Source organism: Lemur catta, chromosome 4 (genome assembly GCF_020740605.2).
Source record: "Lemur catta isolate mLemCat1 chromosome 4, mLemCat1.pri, whole genome shotgun sequence".
Taxonomy (NCBI): Eukaryota; Metazoa; Chordata; class Mammalia; order Primates; family Lemuridae; genus Lemur; species Lemur catta.
Window position 1 is genome coordinate 42397856 of NC_059131.1, and position 21912 is coordinate 42419767.

Here is a 21912-nt window from a genome sequence, read left to right on the forward strand (position 1 = left end):
GCAACAATGTACAGCCTAAAGTTAAGGGAATTGGGGAAATATGCAGTCTTATGTACTGATAGCGGTAATGTAAATTAGTATCACCTCTTTTGTGGGGGGGCGGAGGCAACATGGAAATATCTATCAAAATATTAAATGCCTTTGGTCTAGCAATTCTTTTTCCTGGAATTCATCTAACAGTTATAGTTGCATATTTGTGTAAAAGATACCAGTGTGTTTTTTTCAGCATTGTTTATAACGGCAAAAGACTGGAAACAACCTAAATATCCATCCATAAGGGACTTAATAAATATTGATACAACTCTACACTGGTTTACTGAACAACCATTACAAAAGAATGATTTAGAAAACCACTTTAGGCTGGGTGCAGTGGCTCATACCTGTAATCCCAGCACTATGGGAGGCTGAGGTGGGAGGATCAGTTGAGGCCAGGGGTTTTGAGACCAGCCTGGGTAACATAGCAAGACTCTGTCTCTACAAAAATAAATAAATAAATAAGCTATTTATGCAAGGACACACAGAGTGGTATAATGAATGTTGGAGATTCAAAAGAGGGGATGATGGGACGGGGTAAGGGATGAAAAACTACCTATGGGGTACAATGTACACTATTCAGGTGATGGGTACACCAAAAGCCCAAACTTCACCATTATACAATATATAGATGTAATGGGGTTCAACTTGTACCATTAATTCTATTAAAAATAAAATCAGCTGGGTGAGGTGGCACATGCCTGTAGTCCCATCTACTTGGTATGCTGAGGTGGGAGGATTGCTTGACACCAGAAGTTCGAGGCTGCAGTGAGCTATTCTCACACCACTGCACTCCAGCCTGGGTGACAGAGGGAGACCCCATCTCAAAAAGAGAAAAAAAGAGAAAGAAAAGAAAATCATCATTTTAAAATCCCAATGCAATTGATTCAGGCAAGGGTCATCAATGGATGCTAAAACCATTGAGTGACAGGTGGTTGGGAAATGGGATATTCATACTGCCTCAAAGAATCACCCCACAGATTATTTTTTTAATTTTATTTTTCTTTCCTCTCCCATTCTTTTCACAGGATTTAGCCCGCAAGCTTTTAATCACAAAGGAGAAGGATACTTTCCCACTGGAGAAATCTAGCAGACGTCATCTGAGCCAAATGACCATTAGCATCATTAGCAAAGGAACAGACTGGCATTATGGGCCTTCTGATGTGATGCAATGGGAAGTATAACATCTATGATACTCTTGCAAAAAATGTTTCACTTGAATCTAATAATGATAAAACAATTAGATAACTCCAGAATGTGGGATATTCTACAAGGCAATTGCCTGTATTCTTCCAAAATGTCAATGTCATGAAAGACTAAAAAAAAAAAAACAACAGCAAGGGACAATAAAGAGACTAAAAAAACATTTCCATTATATGCAATGAGTGAGACTCGATTGAATCCTAGATAAGAAAAAAGCTATAAAGGACATTTGGGAGATAATTGGGGAAATTTGGATACAAGTTATATGATAAACATTATAAAGCAGGTATTAAGTTTCTTGAGTCTGCTAATGGGACTTTGGTTTTGTAAGACAGCAGTCCCCAACCTTTTTGGCACCAGGGACCGGTTTCATGGAAGACAATTTTCTGTAGACGAGGGACAGGGGGAATGATTTCAGGATGATTCAAGTGCATTACATTTATTGTGTACTTTATTTCTATTATTATTACATCATAATATATAATGAAATAATTATACAACTCACCATAATGCAGAATCTAATGCTGCCACTGACGCGACAGGAGGCGGAGCTCAGGCAGTGACGGGAGTGATGGGGAGCGGATGTCAATACAGATGAAGCTTTGCTCACTCATTGCTCACCTCCTGCTAGGTGGCCCAGTTCCTAAAAGGCCATGGACTGATACTGGCCCAGGAGTTGGGGACTGTAGTTGTAAGATGTCCTTGTTCTAGGAGAAACATGCAAGTGATAAATTATCCTGCTGTCTGCAATGTGTTTCCAAATGACTCAGCAAAAACAAAGAGCGAGGAAATAAAGCAAATGTGGTAACAAAATTTTAACCATTTGTGAATTGAGATAAAAGATACAGGTGTTTTTTATGCTATTCTTTAATCTTTTCCTGTAGGTTTGACATGTTTTAAAATAAAACTTTAGGAGGAAAAAAGTAACATAGACCTATGAGCTACTGATCATTATGTTAGTAGCACTGTAACCAAGATTTTCAGCATAAGTGAAAAGAGATGGAAATAAAAAATCAAACCAGCCACATAAAACTGTGATCTTAAATCTGAACAGTCTTTTACAGGACCTGTAGAGGCCCTGTGGAGAGGAAAATGAAATCCCGCTACCTAATTTTTCTGTTGGCAATATTTACATAGTTACAATATGTAAATGATTGTTCATGGTTTTCAATTTTTAGCAGTCTAAGAACAAAACAGAGAAAACTTAAATATGGTCACTAGTGAAAATAGAAATGCCAGCTTTGTAAATGTGAAACTAACGGTATAAGCACAGAAAGCAGGAGGAAGAAGGAGAAGATAGGACGAAGAAGGAAACTTATCTCATCTAATGCAGTGATTTATTAGTAAATCAAGAAACAGTAGTAAAGGCCCATTGTTTAAAATTAGAGAAGTAATCAGTAAAAAGTCTTGGTAGAAGCTGGGGTGGTGGTGCACGCCTTTAGTCCCAGCAACACTGAGGCTGAGGCAGGAGGATCATTTGAGCCCAGCAGTTTGAGGCTGCAGTGAGTCATGATGGGATGCCACTGCACCCCAGCCTGGCCACAGAGCCAGACTAGGTCTCTTTTAAAAAAGGGAAAAAAAGAAAAGCCTTGCAACAGAAACAGTTAAAAGTGGTTTCCTCTGGGAAGTTCAATTAGGGGTGGCAGAGGGTGGGGCAGTTGACTATGTTTTTTCATTGCAAGCCCTACTTGTTGTTTTATTTCCATGTGTAATTACTGTGATAAAATGTTTTAAAATAAGAAAGTTCTAATAAAGAAAGGGGAATGACTTAAAATTCATAATGCCTGGTGATTAAATTATATCAGTTTGCACAGAGGTTCTGGGGTAGGATTGGTTTTTAGAGGCTCTATCAGCAGAGGAGCCTCATGTAAAAGGAAGAGAGAGGGAAAAAGGGAGAGAGAAGATGGGGCGGGGAGGGGGGAGGAGAGAAAGGAGGAGGTAGGGAGGGAGGGGAGGGGGGAGGAAGGGGAGGAGGGAGAGTGGAGAAGGGTGAGTGGGGTGACAGGGAAATAAAAGCTTTTCAAATACAAGGTTTGGTTGTCAGAGGTAATTTTGAGCATAAAACAACGTATTAATCACATTATCTATCCAACTGTGTCCCAGCAACTAGAAACTTGGACCAAAGCTCAGGGGAGAGATAGCTATTACTTTAGAAAAGAGTGAAATCCCTGGAGTCTCTGAAAGTGTGAGTTGCATAAAGCAACACTGCTCAGTAGAGGTCTGGAGGTGGCAGGGAACATTGCTATTGTCTTAGCAGACTAGGGACCCAGGCTGGACAAGTGTACCCAGAAGAATCCTCCTGGGCACCAGGATACTCCTTGCAGAAGCACATGTAGCACTTGGTGAATTTTGAGGGAGAGATGAGGCTTTGCTCTGGGTATAGACTAAACTACAAAAATACTGTTGTCTTTATTTATTTATTTATTTTTGAAACAGGTTCAGAAGGTATATACTGTTCTCTTAATGTTATTATAACCCATAGTAGCCACAGCCTGGTGTGGCCCATAAAAACATGATCAGTGCAGCTGATTTTATAGCAAAAAGCATTAAGGGAGACAAACAGCATTATACCATGATTAAAGATACATTTAAAAATGAAAATATAAATACTATAATGGTAAGTCTCAAACATAATCCAGCAATAAAATAGAGTTTTGATTTGACAGAGAGGCAAGGATAAACCTTTCTGGCTGCAGCATTATGGGGGATAACATGGGATAGATTATATTATTATTCCCTGTTATTTACTGCCCTCCCTAGGAAGGATTATGTTCACCAACCCATTCCCATCAAGGTCAGCCTTATGATTTACTTTGGCCTATGGAATGTGTGCACAAGTGATTCATGCCCCACATCTGAGCAGACAGACATCTGGCAGTTCAGACATGAGGCCTGTATACCCTACACAGAGGTTGTTCCTTCAGCCTACATCCTGGAATGAAGATCCTGGAACACAGCCTATAACCGCCATGTACAGTGGATGAGTAATAAACCTTTGTTGTTGTCAAGCCACCCTGATTTGGGGGATTTTTTTGTTCCACAACATAATGTAGTGAAAGCTAACTATCATAGAGCATCATCTTAAAATCCCTTTGCTACCAACACCCAGGAAAGCTAGTTAAATTATAGCAAACATAATTTTAAATGCATAAACTCCTAAGAAAGTAAGGGAAATCTCCACGACCTCTAAAGGAAGGGGATACTGAAACAAAGTATAAGCTCTCGCTATGAGGCCACAGCTCTAAATATTATAATAATACGAAAAAAGAGAAATGTAATAAACCTGAAAAATATCTAGAAAAGAAAATGGGTAATTTCTTAAAGGCAAGTGAGAAAAAGGGAAATATTAAAAACAAAAGCAGAAATGAACAAATTGAGTAACAGAAAAGCAGAACATGAAATACATGTTCCCAGTGACTATACTTATTTGCTTAAAAATTGTTTCTAGAGTGACCCTCTCCCTGCTGTGGTCACACTGTCTTACTATGAGGCTTAATTTCCAAACTGGCATGGATTTCATATTTATTCTGAGAAAATGAATACATTTTTGGCACATTAATAATATTTAACAATTAATTAAGGTTACATATAGAATCTATTTAAATTCTGAACAAATATTTATGTTTTTTTAAAAAATAAAACAGAAAATATTGTCTGTCAGACACTCTACGTCTTGCCCATATAGTTGTCATGACCTAGGTCAGTGGGTTTTTTTTTTTTTTTCTTGAGACGGAGTCTTACTTTTTGCCCAGGCTAGAGTGCTATGTGGCATCAGCCTAGCTCACAGCAACCTCAGACTCCTGGGCTCAAGCAATCCTACTGCCTCAGCCTCCCGAGTAGCTGGGACTATAGGCATACACCACTATGCCCAGTTAATTTTTTTCTATATTATTTTTTAGTTGTCTAGCTAATTTCTTTCTATTCTTTTAGTAGAGACGGGGGTCTTGCTCTTGCTCAGGCTGGTCTCGAACTCCTGAGCTCAAACGACCCTCCCGCCTCGGCCTCCCAGAGTGCTAGGAATTACAGACCTGAGCCACCACCCCCGGCCCTAGGTCAGTGTTTTTCAATTGAGGGTTACAACCTGCTTGTAAATCATGAAATCAGTTTAATGGGTTACAATTTACATTAAAAAAATAGGAAGGAATAGAATTTGAAAATATCAGAGTGTGATGCATGCAGTTAAGTACTGTTTCATGAAACTTTAGTTTTAGTTCTGTAACGTATGTGTGTGTCCTAGGGTAAGATTAAAATGTATATTTTACTCCAGGTGGATTAAAGTCAAGTTTAAAAGTCATTGATTTAGGCCCTTGTAATCAAAGGTGATGTTCAAATATTTCACAGCTGGTAAAGCTTGGGCATAGTCCAGTCAGAACTAAAGCTGGCTGTAATGTTGGAACCCTGGGATCTCAGGAGTTACCCCTTTTATGCTAGAGTGAGGGTCCCAAGGGAAGGATCAAGGCGGCAGTGGATTTGGGGCTTTAGGAGTGTAATAGTTTTCGATTGCTGCTGTAACAAATTACCAAAAATTTAGTGGCTTAAAATAACATAAATTTATTATCTTACATTTCTGTAAGTCAGAAGTCAGGCATGGGTCTCATTGAGCTAAAATCAAGCTGTTGACGTGGCTGTATTTCAACCTGGGGACCCTAAGGAAAAATCTTTTCCTTGCCTTGTTCAGCTTCTGGAGGCTGCCCACACTGCTTGACTCATGGCCTCCTTCCTCTATTTTCAAAGCCAGCAATGTTGCGTCTCCCTCTGGCCCTTCTTCCATAGTCACATCAGCTCTTCTGATTGCAGCTGAGAAAGGTCCTCCACGTTTAAGGATCTATGTGGTTAGATTGGTACCACCTGGATAATCTGGAGTGACCTCCCCATTTCAAGATCCTTAACCTTAACCCCATCTGCAAAGTCCCTTTTGCCATGTAAAATAACATTTTCACACATTCCGGAGGATTAGGGAATGGATGTCTTCGGAGGCCATTATTCTGCCCACCTCAATGGGTATGGAAAAATGTCACTATTTGAACGACCAGCACAGCCACACCTGTGCATACTGCCTGAGTGGAATTAAAGACAGGTCATCTGTGAAATGACCCACTGGGAATCTCTATGCAATACTCCATGAATGTGTCTTGAATGTTCGTTCACCCTATCTCTTCCAAGAGGAGAGAGGGCAAGTTTCAGCTATACAAAGTGATAAAACTCAATCCATTGCTTTCACGTTTTTAATATTTTCTTAGGAGGTTTAACTATGAAAAGGGTTGATCACCTCAGACTCAGGAGAATTGGGAGAGAATTGTGCACAAACTTAAGTATCTAATAGAAATATTCTTTTTATCACAAGTGAAAATTTGAAATGTACAATATATATGAGCTTATTTTATTATCTTTATAAATATTAATTTTTCTTAGTTATATAGTATGCATTTGATAATGATAGAAAGTAGTAGCTTTTAAACAATGAAGTTCCAGAAAGCTATCCCAATTATTATAATTCTAAACTGTTTCATAATTCTGGAAAAAAGTCTCTGAAACAGCGTTTCAGAGTGGTACCCCGCAAAATATAGTCATAAATTAAAAGTGTCTGTGCACATATACATACAACCTGGAAAGGAGCAAATTTCATTTTAAAAACTAATGTTTTAAGTTCATAAGATATTTTAAAATTAAATGTGCTTTACTGTACAGTAAATTTTCAAAACAATCTCTGAAATGATCTATGCATGTTTAGCATTAGAGCAATCATTGTGCTCAGCATTGCTCATTGCATGTCTTTTATGTCAACTAACAAAATAGGAATTAACTCATTTTTGAGTCATTTAATTCCAGCCACAAAACCCCAGTGAACTCTAACAAAGCACTTGAATCAGAGTGAGGGTGGAGGAAATAGAAGTGAAAAAAAAATTCCACATCAGGTATCAAATGATGGTAATGTGAGCCTTTCACAAATGCTTTTGGATATGCCTGGGTGGTATATGAAAGGAAGTTAATTTGGAGACATAACTCTTTATGCTGTTTTATTCAGCTGTCTAAGGACATCGAAGGATGCTAATTTATGTAGCTTTTATATTTTTGGTTGACTCATTTTTCTTCTATTATAAAAGGAGACTTTCCGTGTAATTAGTAAGCTAGATTTTTTCATGTGAATTTCATTGGCTCTTGCTACTTAGACGAAAGGAAAGGTTTTTATTGTTGCTTGCCTACGCCTATCTCCAATTTTGAAGACAAAATGTTTAATTGGAAAGATGGAGTCTTTTTCAAAATCTGTCCTTTTGTCAAGTTAGTTATCTGTGCATCTACCCCTGGACCTGACCTACGCTGTTCATTCTTCCCTATCTCAACCATCCTTGACTCCCTATCTTGGTCTTGTGCTACTGCCATCTTAGCAAGCCTCAGCAGCAAGATGTCCCAAGAAATGATTGGAAAGAAAGTGATTAGTGCTATACACGTCTCCAATCATTCAGAAGTAATTTTCTATCAAATGTAATTAAAAATTATTTAACATCCACCTGATTGATAATATTGTGCCAGTTATTTTCCTATTGGCTCCATGTCATACTCTCCTTTCTGTACTCTATTTTATAACTGCAGGGCTAGAAGCCTGTATAGTCCATTTCCCAGAATCCTTTACCAACTGGCTTCCAGTTAAGTTTAGTCAACAGCAGTTACTGGTGGGAGAAAAGCCATTCTGGTCTGACCACACGTATGGTGGAGATTGTCTCAATGGCAGATTCAGCACGGGCCACAGGTGATCTCCCGCAGAAAATTCAGCTGAAGGGCTCCAGGCTAAGAGCTTTCTCATTTCTGGGCAGCATTCCTTCCTTTCTCTCCCTTTCTCTTCTAGCCCTTACAACACCTTTGTAAACATTTCCCAGAATTAAATCCCTTTCTGTTTGAACTATGTACAGTAGTTTCTGTTTTCCTTACTGGACTGATTATAGACCAAACTATTCCCATAGCTACCAGAGCTTTGGGAAGTCAAGATGTTTGTAAACGAAAATAGTGTAACACTTCTCTGGAATCCACTTCTTTCCTAAACTGTTATCTTGCAAATTTTATGCAGTTCTTAGTCTAAAGCACTTGAGACTCTCCCCAAATGCAATAGATTATAGAGTTTGGCTCCTGTTTCAGGGGTACACATAGGATACCCAGTGTGTGCTTTGGGCACCCTGGAAAGTGGCTATGGACAACAGAAGTCCTTGGCCTTTGGGCAATACAAATAGCTAGGTTTATCTTCTGCTCAGGGATTGCCCAGACTGAGGTCTCAGACTCTAGTATGTCCTTGAAAACTTGTTAAGAATATTCAGTAATTTGCAAGTGAGGAAGGAAGTTGGTCATACAATAGAAGATTGAGTGGTAGTTTAGTTGCTCTCCTACGTAGGTCTTCTAATGTTTGACAACTGTGTCCGGTAGGACTATTTTGGGTTTTGTTTCGCAGACCAGGAACTTGGACGTGAAGCCCCAATGGGAATAGTGCTAATTAGGGTTAGATTTCCTGTGGGCAGTTAAAGTTACATTGGACAGGTTCCCTGTGGCTGCCACAATTGCTGGGATCCTCAAATTCTCCAATCCAGGACCTGATGATATATTTATCTGGGTTTTTACTTAATATATATCGCCCTCTTGAGGTCTGTTTTTACCCTCAGGGCATAGCAAGGTGCTACATATTCATTCAGTCTTTCATTGATTCAATTAATATTAAATGTCTGGGCGGGGCATAGTGGCTCACCCCTGTAATCCCAGTACTTTGGAAGGTCAAGCCAACGCCAGAGGATCACTTGAGGCCAGGAGTTCGAAACAGCCTGGGCAACATAGTGAGATCCCCCATCTCTAAAGAAAATTTTAAAAATTAACTAGACATGGTGGTTCATGCTTGTAGTTCCAGCTACTTGGGAAGATGAGGCAGGAGGATTACTTGAGTCTAGGAGTTTGGGGCTGCAGTGAGCTACGACTGGGCCCCTACACCCCAGCCTGGGTGACAAAGCAAGACCCCATCTTCCCCCCCAATTTTTTTTTTAATTTAAATGCCTATTTTATTCCCCAAACATCACCATAACAATAACTTCTTCAAAAGTTTTGGAAGTTTATAGCAACAAATTTTGAACATTCTTTTTGTTTGTTTTTTGAGACAGAGTATCTTGCTCTGTTGTCCAGGCTAGAGTGCAGTGGGGTAACTATAGCTCACTGAAAGCTCAAACTCCTGGCCTCAAGTGATCCTCCTGCCTCAGCTACCCGAGTAGCTAGGACTATAGGTGGGCACCACCACATCCAGCTATTAAATTTTATACCATACATTATGAATTGGTGTGGACCAAGGTAATAACATATATTTTATCAGGACTCTAGGCTAACCCTCTGTTACTGATCTGAATGAGGTAGCATCTCTTGTCTACTTCTTTCTGAAGAGTTGATGAGTCAACTGTCTTACACCACCTAGAATGGCCCCCACCTCCAGACTCAGCATCTTCACAGGCAATTTTCTCCATGATGGAAAACGTATATTTCAGAACTTCAGTTTGAATTTTTATGTATCCAGCTAAACCTGTATTTCAATGTTTTCAATATCTGGATTCCAGTTACAGATAATTTCATTTAAAATTAGGTTTTGGTGTTTTTATATTAAGGCAGCTGCCGTTATTCTGAACTACTGAAGATTATGACTTAAATGATGACTTAATTTATTAAGTGATGAAGCTTTAGCATCAAATGAATGATTGCCCCAAACTCTCTAAAAATAGTACTTTGAGATCTGTTAATCATGAGATAATTCATTAAAATAATTCCTTGATCCCACTAGGTCATTTGAAACTATAATGCTTTTCAAATGTACATTTAAACTGCTCCTATAGAAACACAAGAAACAATATATGCAAGATTATTACAATAGTATAAGAAATAAATCTTAAAGTTTTAAAAAAAGGAGCTGGATGCGAAGATTACATGTAAAACTGGTGTATATTGAAGGGCACATTTTTTAGCAAGTTTACAGTATAATTATAGTAATGGATTCAGTAAAATGGATTCATTTTCAAAAAGCAGGTCAATGGTTTTGTGGTTTTTTTTTTCAAAAAAAGGTGGGGGAATGGGGAGGGGAGTTTATTTTTCTTTTCTTTTCTTTTTTTTTTTGAGACAGAGTGTCACTCTGTTGCCTGGGCTAGAGTGAGTGCCGTGGCGTCAGCCTAGCTCACAGCAACCTCAAACTCCTGGGCTTAAGGGATCCTACTGCCTCAGCCTCCTGAGTAGCTGGGACTACAGGCATGTGCCACCATGCCCGGCTAATTTTTTCTATATATATATTTTTAGTTGGCCAGATAATTTCTTTCTATTTTTACTAGAGACGGGGTCTCGCTCTTGCTGAGGCTGGTCTCGAACTCCTGACCTCGAGCGATCCACCCGCCTTGGCCTCCCAGAGTGCTAGGATTACAGGCGTGAGCCACTGCTCCCAGCCTCTTTTTTTTTTTAAACAGAATCTCACTCTGTCATCCCAGGTAGAGTGCAGTGGCATCATGATAGCTCACTGTAACCTCCAACTCCTAGGCTCAAGTGATTCTCCTGCCTCAGCCTCCAAGTGACTGGGACTACATGCATGGACTACAATGCCTGGCTAATTTTTCTATTTTTAGTAGAGATGGGGGTCTCACTCTTGCCCAGGCTGGTCTCAAACTCCTGAGCTCAGGCAATGTTCCCGCCTCGTCTCCCAGAGTGCTGGGATTACAGGCCTGAGCCACCGTGCCTGGCTGCAGTTCAATGATAGAGCTGTAATTTCCATACAGGAGTGCTGATTCTATTCTTAAAATTCTCATTTAGTGTTTTTGCAAACTCTTCTTAATAATTTTCTTACCCATGACCATTTTTGATATAATTAGCTATCATTTGTATATGACAAAACATTCATGTCCAGTATTTAAACCAAATGATTTATTTATTTTTTAAAACAAACCAGCAAAAATTCAGTACGGTTGGATGCAAAATTACAAAGACAGAACTAAAAGCATGTAAATAAAGAGAAACAGCAGCAACAAAACGCCAATGATAGGAAAAACAAATACTCCTCAGAATGGCAAAGAAGGTGTCTCAGACAGATGGTAAGTTTAAACCAAAAATGCAATTATAAATAACTTTAGAGAAGTAAGCAGATTCTGATTCTCAGTTGTCAAAATACTGGCAAATGAAATTTATTTATGCATAATAAGGAAACGTTTAGCGGTGAAACATTCTGAGTTTTTAATGTAACCATACTGCTTACATTTCATACTTTGAAGCTGCATTGTACAAAATGGTAGCTACTAGCCACATGTAGTTTCTTAAATTTAAATTTAAATTAATTAAAATAAAATTTAAAAAAATTCAGTTCCACAGTACTATGAGCTTCAAGTCCTCAGGAGCCACATTGGACACACAGACACATTGGACACACAGAAATAGAACATTTCCATTAAAGCAGAAAGTTCTGTTGAATGATGCTGCCTGGAATATGACCAGTTGTGAGTGGAAGGGTCATAATTAAACTCTATCAATATTATTCATCTTGCAGTTTACCAGAACTAAGTTTTATTATCCAACCCATGAGTTACTTCTAGAGGCAACACATACAATTAGATTAAAAAAATCGTCAAATTCCTTAATGCTTTTTTTCTTCCAAGAAAGACTTCCTTGGAATATTGTTATCTACCAGCTAGTAAGATATGTAATGGCTTATTATGGATATTACCTACCAGCACCTAAGAAGTGCAATAACATTGTGAAAAATAAGTATGCAGCAACTTTTGGCTTGGTATAACATTTCAGATGCTGAATCACTAGGCATCATTTTATTCTTTCCATGATTGAGCAGAACAGCTGAGAAAAATAAAAGATTTTGTCTGCTTTATGTAATAGCACACCCAGACAGTAATAATCTTTTATAATGGGTTTGGCAGGCTTTTCTTTAACATGTTGGGATAGAAAAAAATAACCTTTATTAACAGTTCTTTACAGTTTTGAATTATAAAACATCTCTACTGTAATAAAAGCATTTATTTATCTTCATTTTTAAATTTTAAAAATAGCATTCTTTTTGCAACTGCCTTAGGAATATAATAATAATATTGAAGTAGATAAAAAGCACTATATAGTTATTCTTGAACATAAGACACAGAAAATGATTGGATGTTATCCAGTTCTTTTATGAGCTAAACATAGCTCAGACCCTATAATCCAATAAAGATGTGATACAACAAAAAAAAAATTTAGGAAGACAAACCTTAGTATGACTACTAGGCACAGAACATATAAAATGTTCAAAAATACATTAAAACTTTAGCCCACTGAGGTCAAGGAGAATTTACCTCAGAATGGAGAACTGACAATATAAGGAAACTTATTAATAAGATAACCATATCAATTGACTAAATAAGAAAAATTACATGATTCTCTGAGTAAATGCTAAAAAGTCACCCAACGAAATTCAACACCCATTTATATTCTTACTAAAAACATATTACAATATAAAATTAAAATAAATATAATGAAGAGTATCTATTCTGAATAAAAAGTCCAATTATAGGCCAGGCGAAGTGGTTTACGACTGTAGTCCCAGTGCTTTGGGAGGCCGAGGCAGGAAGAACACTTGAGTCCAGGAGTTCAAAACCAGACTGGGCAACAAAGTGAGATCCAGTCTCTATAAAAAATAATTAAAAAAAATTAGCTAGGTGTGGTGCTGTGCCTGTATTACTATCTGTTCCAGAGGCTGAGGTGGGAGGATCGCTTGAGCTCTAGAGTTTGAGGTTATAGTGAGATACGATTGCACCACTGCACTCTATCCTGGGTGACAGAGGGAGAGTCTGTCTCTACAAAAAAAGCCCTCAATTATATCTAGTAAAGATGCATTTTTAATCATTATTAAATGTTTAATATTGTTGGGTCAATGTAATGCAATAGGAAATAGAAAAAAGAGAAATAAACAGTGTGAAGTCAAAAACAAAATTTTATGATATTTTTCAGAATATAGGATTGCACAGTAAGAAAATAAAATTAAAAAGAATTAACTCATGGTTACTAGAATTAATACAAGAATACAGAGATTAAACGTTAACTCTGCAAAAGTCAATATATTTCCATAAAATCATCAAAACCCAATTAGAATATATGTCAAATAAGCCCATTCCCAAGTAAAATTCTTTATAAGGAAAACTGTATATATATAAGGAAAACTGATTACTGATTGAGAGATACCAATGGAGACAAATAAATGGCGAAAACATGTTCTTCAATCAGAACAATAAATATCATAAGGATCTTGATTTTTTTTTCAAATAATCTTACAGATTTGGTATAATTCTAATTAAAATATTATTTTTGGCGGCCTTAAGAATGATAATAAAACTCATTAAAAAACCCCCCAAAATACCCCATGTTATCTGATAATAAAATAAAATATATTACTATGGTTTAACACAATGCTTCTGGCTAATCTCCCCTGCCCTTCAATACTAGTGGGAAAGCAAGTTCCCTAATACTTCTGGGCGGTGCAGAAGCAGGATCTTGGTATTAATAGATGTAGATTTCCTCTCCTTCTTCTTTTTTTCTTTTTCCTGTAGCCTGCCATCTGGTGGCCTGAATCAGCAACTACGTTTCAGCTATTGCAAGAGGCCTAGAGTTGGTTGCTTGCTGCTGCTTTTAGTTAACAACTTTTTCTGAATTAGCCAAGGAATTAGAGGTGAGTACCTGGGTTAAAGAACATTAAATGGCATCTTCCAATCTTCCTTCCTTTCTGTATAAAATGACATGATGTCTGGGTTTGGCAAAAATGTTGCTAATTATTGAAGCATGGTACTCCTTTTGTGTTATGTTTGCAAATTTCCATAATAAAACAGTTAAAAATAAGAACAAAAAAATCATTGCCCCTACAACTATAAGTGGCCAATTACTATATAAATGAATCCTCAGTTAACAATTAAACAAAGGCAAATTAAAACAAGTAAATATTTTTTTACCTTTCAGACCAAAAAGAACATTACAACACTGATAGTATTTAGTGCTGAAGAGGTTGTGGGAAAATAGGCACTCAAGCTTTTGGTGAGAGTATTGGTTGGTACTATCTTCTGGAGGGCAATTTAGTAATACCGATGGAAAATTTTATTGTTCCAAAAATGTTTCTTATCCTTACACCCAGAATTCCACTTCTCTCTTATGAAACTACTTAGGCAAAAATACAAGTACATGGATGTTTATTGAAGCATTGTTTATAAGAGCAAAACTGTGGGAATGAGTATAAATAAGGTATTCATTAAACAAGGAAAGACACACCATATAATGAATACCATGCATCATTTTAAAAGAACAAACGACCTGTTTGTATGAACATGGAAAAATTTTCCTTGGAAAATTAAGAAAACAAGTTGTGGCTGGGCGTGGTGGCTCACGCCTGTAATCCTAGCACTTGGGAGGCTGAGGCGGGCGGATTGTTTGAGCTCAGGAGTTCGAGACCAGCCAGAGCAAGAGCGAGACCCCGCCTCTACTAAAAAAATAGAAAGAAACTATATGGATAGCTAAAAATATATATATAGAAAAAATTAGCTGGGCATGGTGGCATATGCCTGTAGTCCCAGCTACTCGGGAGGCTGAGGCAGGAGAATCGCTTGACCCCAGGAGTTTGAGGTTGCTGTGAGCTAGGCTGACGCCACGGCACTCACTCTAGCCTGGAGAACAGAGTGAGACTCTGTCTCAAAAAAAAAAAAAAAAAAAGAAAACAAGTTGTATAAATGAGAATGGCTTCATTTTGGTTAAAGAAGGTGATCATACCTGTTAGCATGTGCTTTAAAAAAATCCAGCGGCCAATAACCAGACAGTTATAGAGGTTTTCTTTAGATAGTAGGAAAAATGGGAGATTTTTACTTTCTTTATTTTGTAGTTCTGTAATGTTTGAATTTTTTTAATGCATATATATTACTTTTCCAACAGAAGAAGCAATAAAGATAAAACTTAAAAATATATAAAAGTGTGCTTCTCTGCCATCCCTGAAAAAGTTCCATTATGAAGCCCCACCCCCACTATCTCCCATTTTAGGACTGGTTCCCAGCCCCACTCTGAAGGTGAAGGACGCTTTTTGTTTGAAAGTCTTGAGCTCGATGTCCTGGGTTCCCTATATGAATCTCAAAATGCTCTTCACTATTTATCCCAGAATATTCTAAAAGGGACTAGAACAAGTAGGATGCTCATTGGCTTCCTTACTATCTTAGGAGAATAAAACTCAAACTTAGTGGCCTCCACAGTGGGTGTGCAAAATGATCCATTGGTGCTCAGGGAAAAATTATTAGAACTTCAACCTAGATATTTTTGTCTCATCCTTTGTTAATTTCAATTGTTGAGTTTTGTTTTTAAAGTATACATTATATAATTATTTACATTCATATATGTATTGATATAATACATATATGACTTGTATATGTGTTATAATACAATTGTATTGAACATAAATAAATATATGTTCATATATTAAGGGAAATGTTAAAAAATTTTTTTACTGATGGAGTATCTGATCAAAAAAGTTTAAGGGCCATTAGTCTAGGCTACAGATGCTTTCAAGAGAACTAGAATCACAGCTTAAGTACACATAAACAGTTTCTATAAATTAGCTGTCCTCCCCAAAGTCACTAATACTTTAGCTAAAAGAAAAAATACTCAGAAAAATAGGTAGGAAAACACAATGGAAGACAGATGGAAGAGTCAACTTAGAAAGTAATAAAAGGTAAAAAGAAAGAGAAAAAGTAAAAGGGATAGAATAATTATTTACACATAGACAAATCAAACAATAAAACAATGAAAAAACCCTAATGAATAAAGAGAAGTAAATTAAAAAGAAAGAATAATCCACAAAGAACCTGAATTTAGAAAACCACAACCTATCCTGGAAAAAAGCAAACTGTCATACAGTTGGAATTTAGAATATACCACATCCATGAGGTGGGGTTGGGCCCTCTTCCAGCCCACCCGGCTCTCCAAAAAAAAAAAAAAAAAAGGAATATACCATGTCCACAGAGCTCTGTATTCTCAGTGTCCAGCATTATGCTTCACACAAAGTATGCACTCAATAAGTAAAGAAAGAAAGGATTTTAGCTTATGGCATTTTATACCAAATGAATGTGTTTAGCCACAATTCAAAAAGTCAATGTATTTTTGTTACTTCTCTTCTTCTATTTTAAATTGAGCTGTTGAATATTTTATAGATCATAAGGAATAGAAAACAAAAGGAATTGAAAAGAGAATGGAAAGTCTGGGATGCTACATTTGCAAATGCAATAAAAAAAATCTAAGGATTCACTGGCAAAATCTGAAGATATGGCAGGTAATTATTTGCCAACTCATGGAAACATCCCTTTGCGGTTATATAAGCCAAATAACCAAGTAAGAATATTTGCAAAGAACCTATAATTTAGAACTTCTAAAAGGTCTTTCTATAGCCGGAATAAAGGCAATTAACAGGATTAAAGCAGTGACCTTTTCCCCTCTCTTTACTTGAAAGCTGAATTTATTAGTGATGTTTTATAGGGTCTATAAATTATTTTTGAAAATAACACTTCTGTTACATCAGTATTTTTAAGCCTATTGCTAATAGTAACTTTAAGCCATCTAATCTAGAATGTAAGCATGTTTTGTTAGAGTTAAAAAAAAACAAAACCCTGCTCTGCCAACAGTCACACCTTTACCATCTCCCCTAAGAGCAGTAAAGATAAATAGATTATTTTTAGGCAAATATGAGGCACTATGTACTCAGATCATTATTCACGTATTAATCAAATATTCATTGAGGGTCTCTTAGTGCCAAGCGTTGTGTTGGAGTTGGAAATACGTTTGTGAAATAAAAGGGTCAGCTTCCTCCAGAATTCACAATAATTTCTCTAGTACTCCCCTGATTAATTTAGCAGTCTCCAAATTATCGGAGATATATCTGTACATGTGTATGGATGTGTAGATTCATCCAGGTAAGACATTACTATGAAAAGGATAAGAATTACTTAACATTTGACCATGATTATTGTATGATATCCAATGCTTATTCTAAAAAAAAAAAAAACAACGAAAAAAACTTAGGTACAAATATCTTCAAGAACTGCATAATATGTAAGTCAGCAATTCCACTTTTAGGAATTCATCTTCACAAAATGATAAAGATTAGCTGCAAAGATTTAATTACAAGGTTGCTCATTGTAGAATTGTTAGAATTATTTTTTAAATAGGGCAAGAAACAGCCTAGATCAATACAGGATTGTTTAAATAAATTGTTATGTTCACACAATGAAAAACTAGGTAACATTAAAAAGGATTGGGTGGAAGTATTTTCATGGACATGGAAAAATTTCCATGATATATTGTAAAGTGAAAACTGGAAGTTACCTTGTTACTTAAGTGTCAAGTACACAAAAGTGCAAGCCCAGACTTTGCTCTGAGCCTGGGCAAGACACTTGACCTCACAGAGTTTCAGTTCTGTCATCTGTTATGGGTAGAATTGGGTCCCCCCCAAATTCATATGCTGAAGTCCTAATCCTCTGTACCTCAGAATGTGACTGTATTTGGAAGTAGGGTTTTTAAAGAGGTAATTAGGTTAAAATGAAGTTATTAGGGGACCCTAATCCAGTATGACTGATGTCCTTTTAAGAAGAGATGATGAGTACATAGACTACTCAGAGGTAAGACCATGTGAAGACACACAGAGAAGACGGCCATCTGCAAGTCAAGGGGAGAAGCCTCAGAAGAAGCCAACCCTGCCAACATCTCAGTCTCAGACTTTTAGACTCCAGAACTTTGAGAAAATAAACATCGGTTGTTGGAGCCACAAGTCTGGGGTACTTTGTTATGGCAGTCCTATTAGTAATATACCATTTATAAGGTGGGGAAAATTTTTTTTTTTTTTTGAGACAGAGTCTCACTCTGTTGCCCAGGCTAGAGTGAGTGCCGTGGCGTCAGCCTAGCTCACAGCAACCTCAAACTCCTGGGCTTAAGGGATCCTCCTGCCTCAGCCTCCCGAGTAGCTGGGACTACAGGCATGTGCCACCATGCCCGGCTAATTTTTTCTATATACATATATATTTTAGTTGGCCAGATAATTTCTTTCTATTTTTAGTAGAGACAGGGTCTCACTCTTGCTCAGGCTGGTCTCGAACTCCTGACCTCGAGCGATCCACCCGCCTTGGCCTCCCATGGGCTAGGATTACAGGCGTGAGCCACCGCGCCCAGCCTAAGGTGGGGAAAATTTTAATACTGTCTTTATTTAGCTCACAAGGTTGCTTTAAGTCAAATAGATGTAATACGTTTGTAAAGTGTAAAGCACTACATAAATGTGAGTAGTTGTTACTCACATGGTTCTTGAAAATCCTGGAGGAATGCAGTCATCTTGAACTTTATAACCCATTAATAGGGCAGAGGCTCAGTACCACAGGGGATAGGCAGAAGCAGATTTGTGTAGGGCTGCAGTAAAGAACACAAATGACTTGTCAGTGAAAGGAAAGGCAAAATACAAAGAATAGTTCCTGGCCAGACTCAGTGGCTCATGCCTGTAATCCTAGCTCTTTGGGAGGTGGGAGGATCCCTTGAGGCCAGGAGTTTGAGACTAGCCGGAGCAAAACCCGGTCGGGCTTGGTGGCTCATGCCTGTACTCCCAGCTACTCTGGAGGCTGAAGCAGGAGGATCCCTTGAGCCCAGGAGTTTGAGGCTGCAGTGAGCTATGATGACACCACTGTTCTCCAGCCTGGGCAACAAAGTGAGACCTATCTCAAAAAAAAAAAAAAATTAAAAAGAAAAATAATAGTTCCTTATATCCTTGCTGCAACCTTTTAAGCAAACATCTAAAACTACATATGATTATGATAGCTAATCTTTATTAAGCATTTACTAAGTATCAAGCATGACTCAAGTACCTTTTATAGGTGTTCCCTAACTAAATCTCGTGTCGACCCTATGGCAAAAGTGCTGTATGTGTGTACTTGTGTGTATGTGTGTACTGTATTGTATGTATATGTTTATGTGTGTGCATCTATTTCAGTCTCTTCTGTTACATGTATCTTTAACATGAAAACTTGTTTATATGCAGTAAATAAAAAGAGTAATAAAATTTCCAAAATGAGAAGTTGTGATTTTCCAACAGTATGCTTTGCATTACTGTGAAACACTGAAAGCACCACTGACTGAATGAAATGACCTGTGGTAAAATACAAACCACACACTCATGCCATCTTCTTCCTCTTACCCCAGCACATCCACATGCATTGTCCTAAGAGTGTGCATACTGTTCTTCTGAGTTTGTGTTTATTTCATGGTAAGCATATTGAATATATTATCTCAAACCTGTGTAGGCATCCTGATTATAAGAATCACAAGAGGAGAATAAAAAGAAAAGCCTTAAATTTTAAGGAGAAAATTAAAATCAAAAAATTTTGAAACAACTGAGAGAACTTGCAGGCCTGAAGGAATCCACATTGCCCACATTTAGCAACAAAACTAAGAAAATAAAAGACAGGAGAGCTTGTACATCACAGTTATCTACTTCCAGTGGAATTGAAGAGCACATGGAAGAGAATGGAGATAAAAACTCTAATGCCAAGTAATAAGGAATGAAGTTGGATAGTGGTTGTGGCCTTCATGCTCATTAGAAACCATACAAGCAGATTATTTATGAAAGGAAGAAACTGGCAGAAAAACAAGGTGGGATTTCTATTTTAAGCTGGTTTTGAAGACAGAAAAACAGGTACAACAGATGACAGTAATGCACCTTGAGAGACACAGTATTTTAGCCTAAGAATGCTGATGTCCTTCTTTCCTTTTACCTCTTCTCAGTAATCCAAAAACCACAACACTTTACCACATCCATTTCCAGTAAGCGGTGTTTGGAGCATGGCTATCTACAATGGAAATAATTAACTTATTACCTTCCATTGAAAGGCTACATGGAAAATATAAAACTTCTATAAGCAAAAGATACAATGAACTAAATTTAAAGACAAATGACATCTCACTGCAAAAAATGATAAATATGTGTAGTAATGCATATGTTAATTAGCTCAATTTGGCCATTTTACAATGTATACAGACTCTCCTCAACTTGTGATAGGGTTATGGTTTGTACTGAATTTGTATTGCTTTCTCAACATGGTAAAGTTGAAAAATTCTAAGTCAAATGATCGTTAGTCAGGGACTGTCTGTACATAGTTCAAAACATGTACACAATAAATGTATATGATTTTTAGCTGTCATTTAAAACAAAAAAATAGCTTTCTGAAGATTAAAAACAAATGACAAAAATGTCATTGCAATATATGGCAAAGGGTTAAAATTCTTAAAATATGGCATAAAAAGCTCTTATCAGTTAGGAAAAAACCCCCAAATATTTCAATACAAAATGGTCAAAGAATATGAAAAAGTAACACAGGAAGAAACACAAAGGCTAATCAACGTGAAACTCTTCAATTTCAATAAAGGAATGCAAATTAAAATTATGAATTGTTTCTAACCTAGTAGATCAGCAAAGATATTTTTTAAAAAGGTTTAAAAAAATCGGTTCAGTAACTTTTCCTTGAGAACTTATTCAAAGAAAATAATGAGAGTAGGGTTCAGAAACATATGTGGAAGTATATATATCTTACACAACTGTTTATGGGTTAAAAAATTGAAGTAATTTAATCTAGCAATTGAGGATTGGTCAAATAAATCAAGGTATGTATTCTTTCATTTAGCAATTCTGCTAGAATCTATCCCTTGGAATAGTAAATAAAATCAACAGTTCTTAGAGACTCAAACATTTATTTCAGCAGTTTGTAGATGCAAAAAATGATCGAATAATTTACAGCACACACACACTCCATGGAGGGAGAAAAAGAAAAAAATTTGCACACTAATGATCACCTTCATGTATTCAAATAAGATATCGTGTGTGCACACACAAATAAAAATAGACTGAAGGGCAGTTTATAGAATACTATGCAGCTGTACAGAATGCACAATTTTATATTTTAAATAAAAAGATAAAACATACATTAAGTCTAAAAACTGTATAATAAATGATCCTATTTATGTTTAAAAAATATATATATATGGTTGTCTGAAGGTATTTCGTCACTCCAAGGACCTTGACAATGACCTTTGAAGAACCCATTCCAGAATGGACCGCAATCTAAAAGTTGAGCTGGAGTTATTTGACATAGACTCGGTCCCGAATTTCAGTTAATATTTAAATGAATATTAACTTTGATTTTGCCCTTGAACAGCCCCTAATTCTAGTTATCCTTATCTATGCATGAGAGATCAAAGACCCGCCTGGACATACACACGCAAATTGACTTGCAGAGCCAGTCTTACGGAGCTACTTCGCTTGGCTTTGTATTTTCAGACAACCCTTTAATTACAAACACTTCTGGGCCAGCGGGTCTGAAAATAAGAGGCTGCCTATACAGCGGTGAACAGCCTTCGAAGCCCTGTCCGTCGGACGCCGGGCCACCGCTCTTCCTCACTGAGCCATTTCCACGCCTCGGCTCCCACGCACCTCTCAGGAAAGGGAACGACGAGAGTACTTCGGCGATTTCCAGCCCCCGGCAACGCTTCTGCGCTCAACTCCGGCAACTCCGGGCCGATAGGCGGAGGACTATTTTTTTCATTCGCTGCTGTTCTTTACCAGCCAATCAGAAACGTTCTTCAAATGTCTCCCTC

At 37.3% G+C, this 21912-nt stretch overlaps 1 long non-coding RNA gene across 1 annotated transcript; it reads right to left on the reverse strand.

The window, feature by feature from the left end:
* Window positions 1-1789: 1789 nt before the first annotated feature.
* LOC123636933 lies at window positions 1790-21879 on the reverse strand. Its single transcript, XR_006734706.1, has 3 exons — window positions 21749-21879; window positions 18573-18681; window positions 1790-1943 (listed from the first exon to the last, which is right to left on the reverse strand). It is a non-coding gene; the product is annotated as an uncharacterized LOC123636933 (long non-coding RNA).
* Between the last annotated feature and the right edge of the window lie 33 nt (window positions 21880-21912).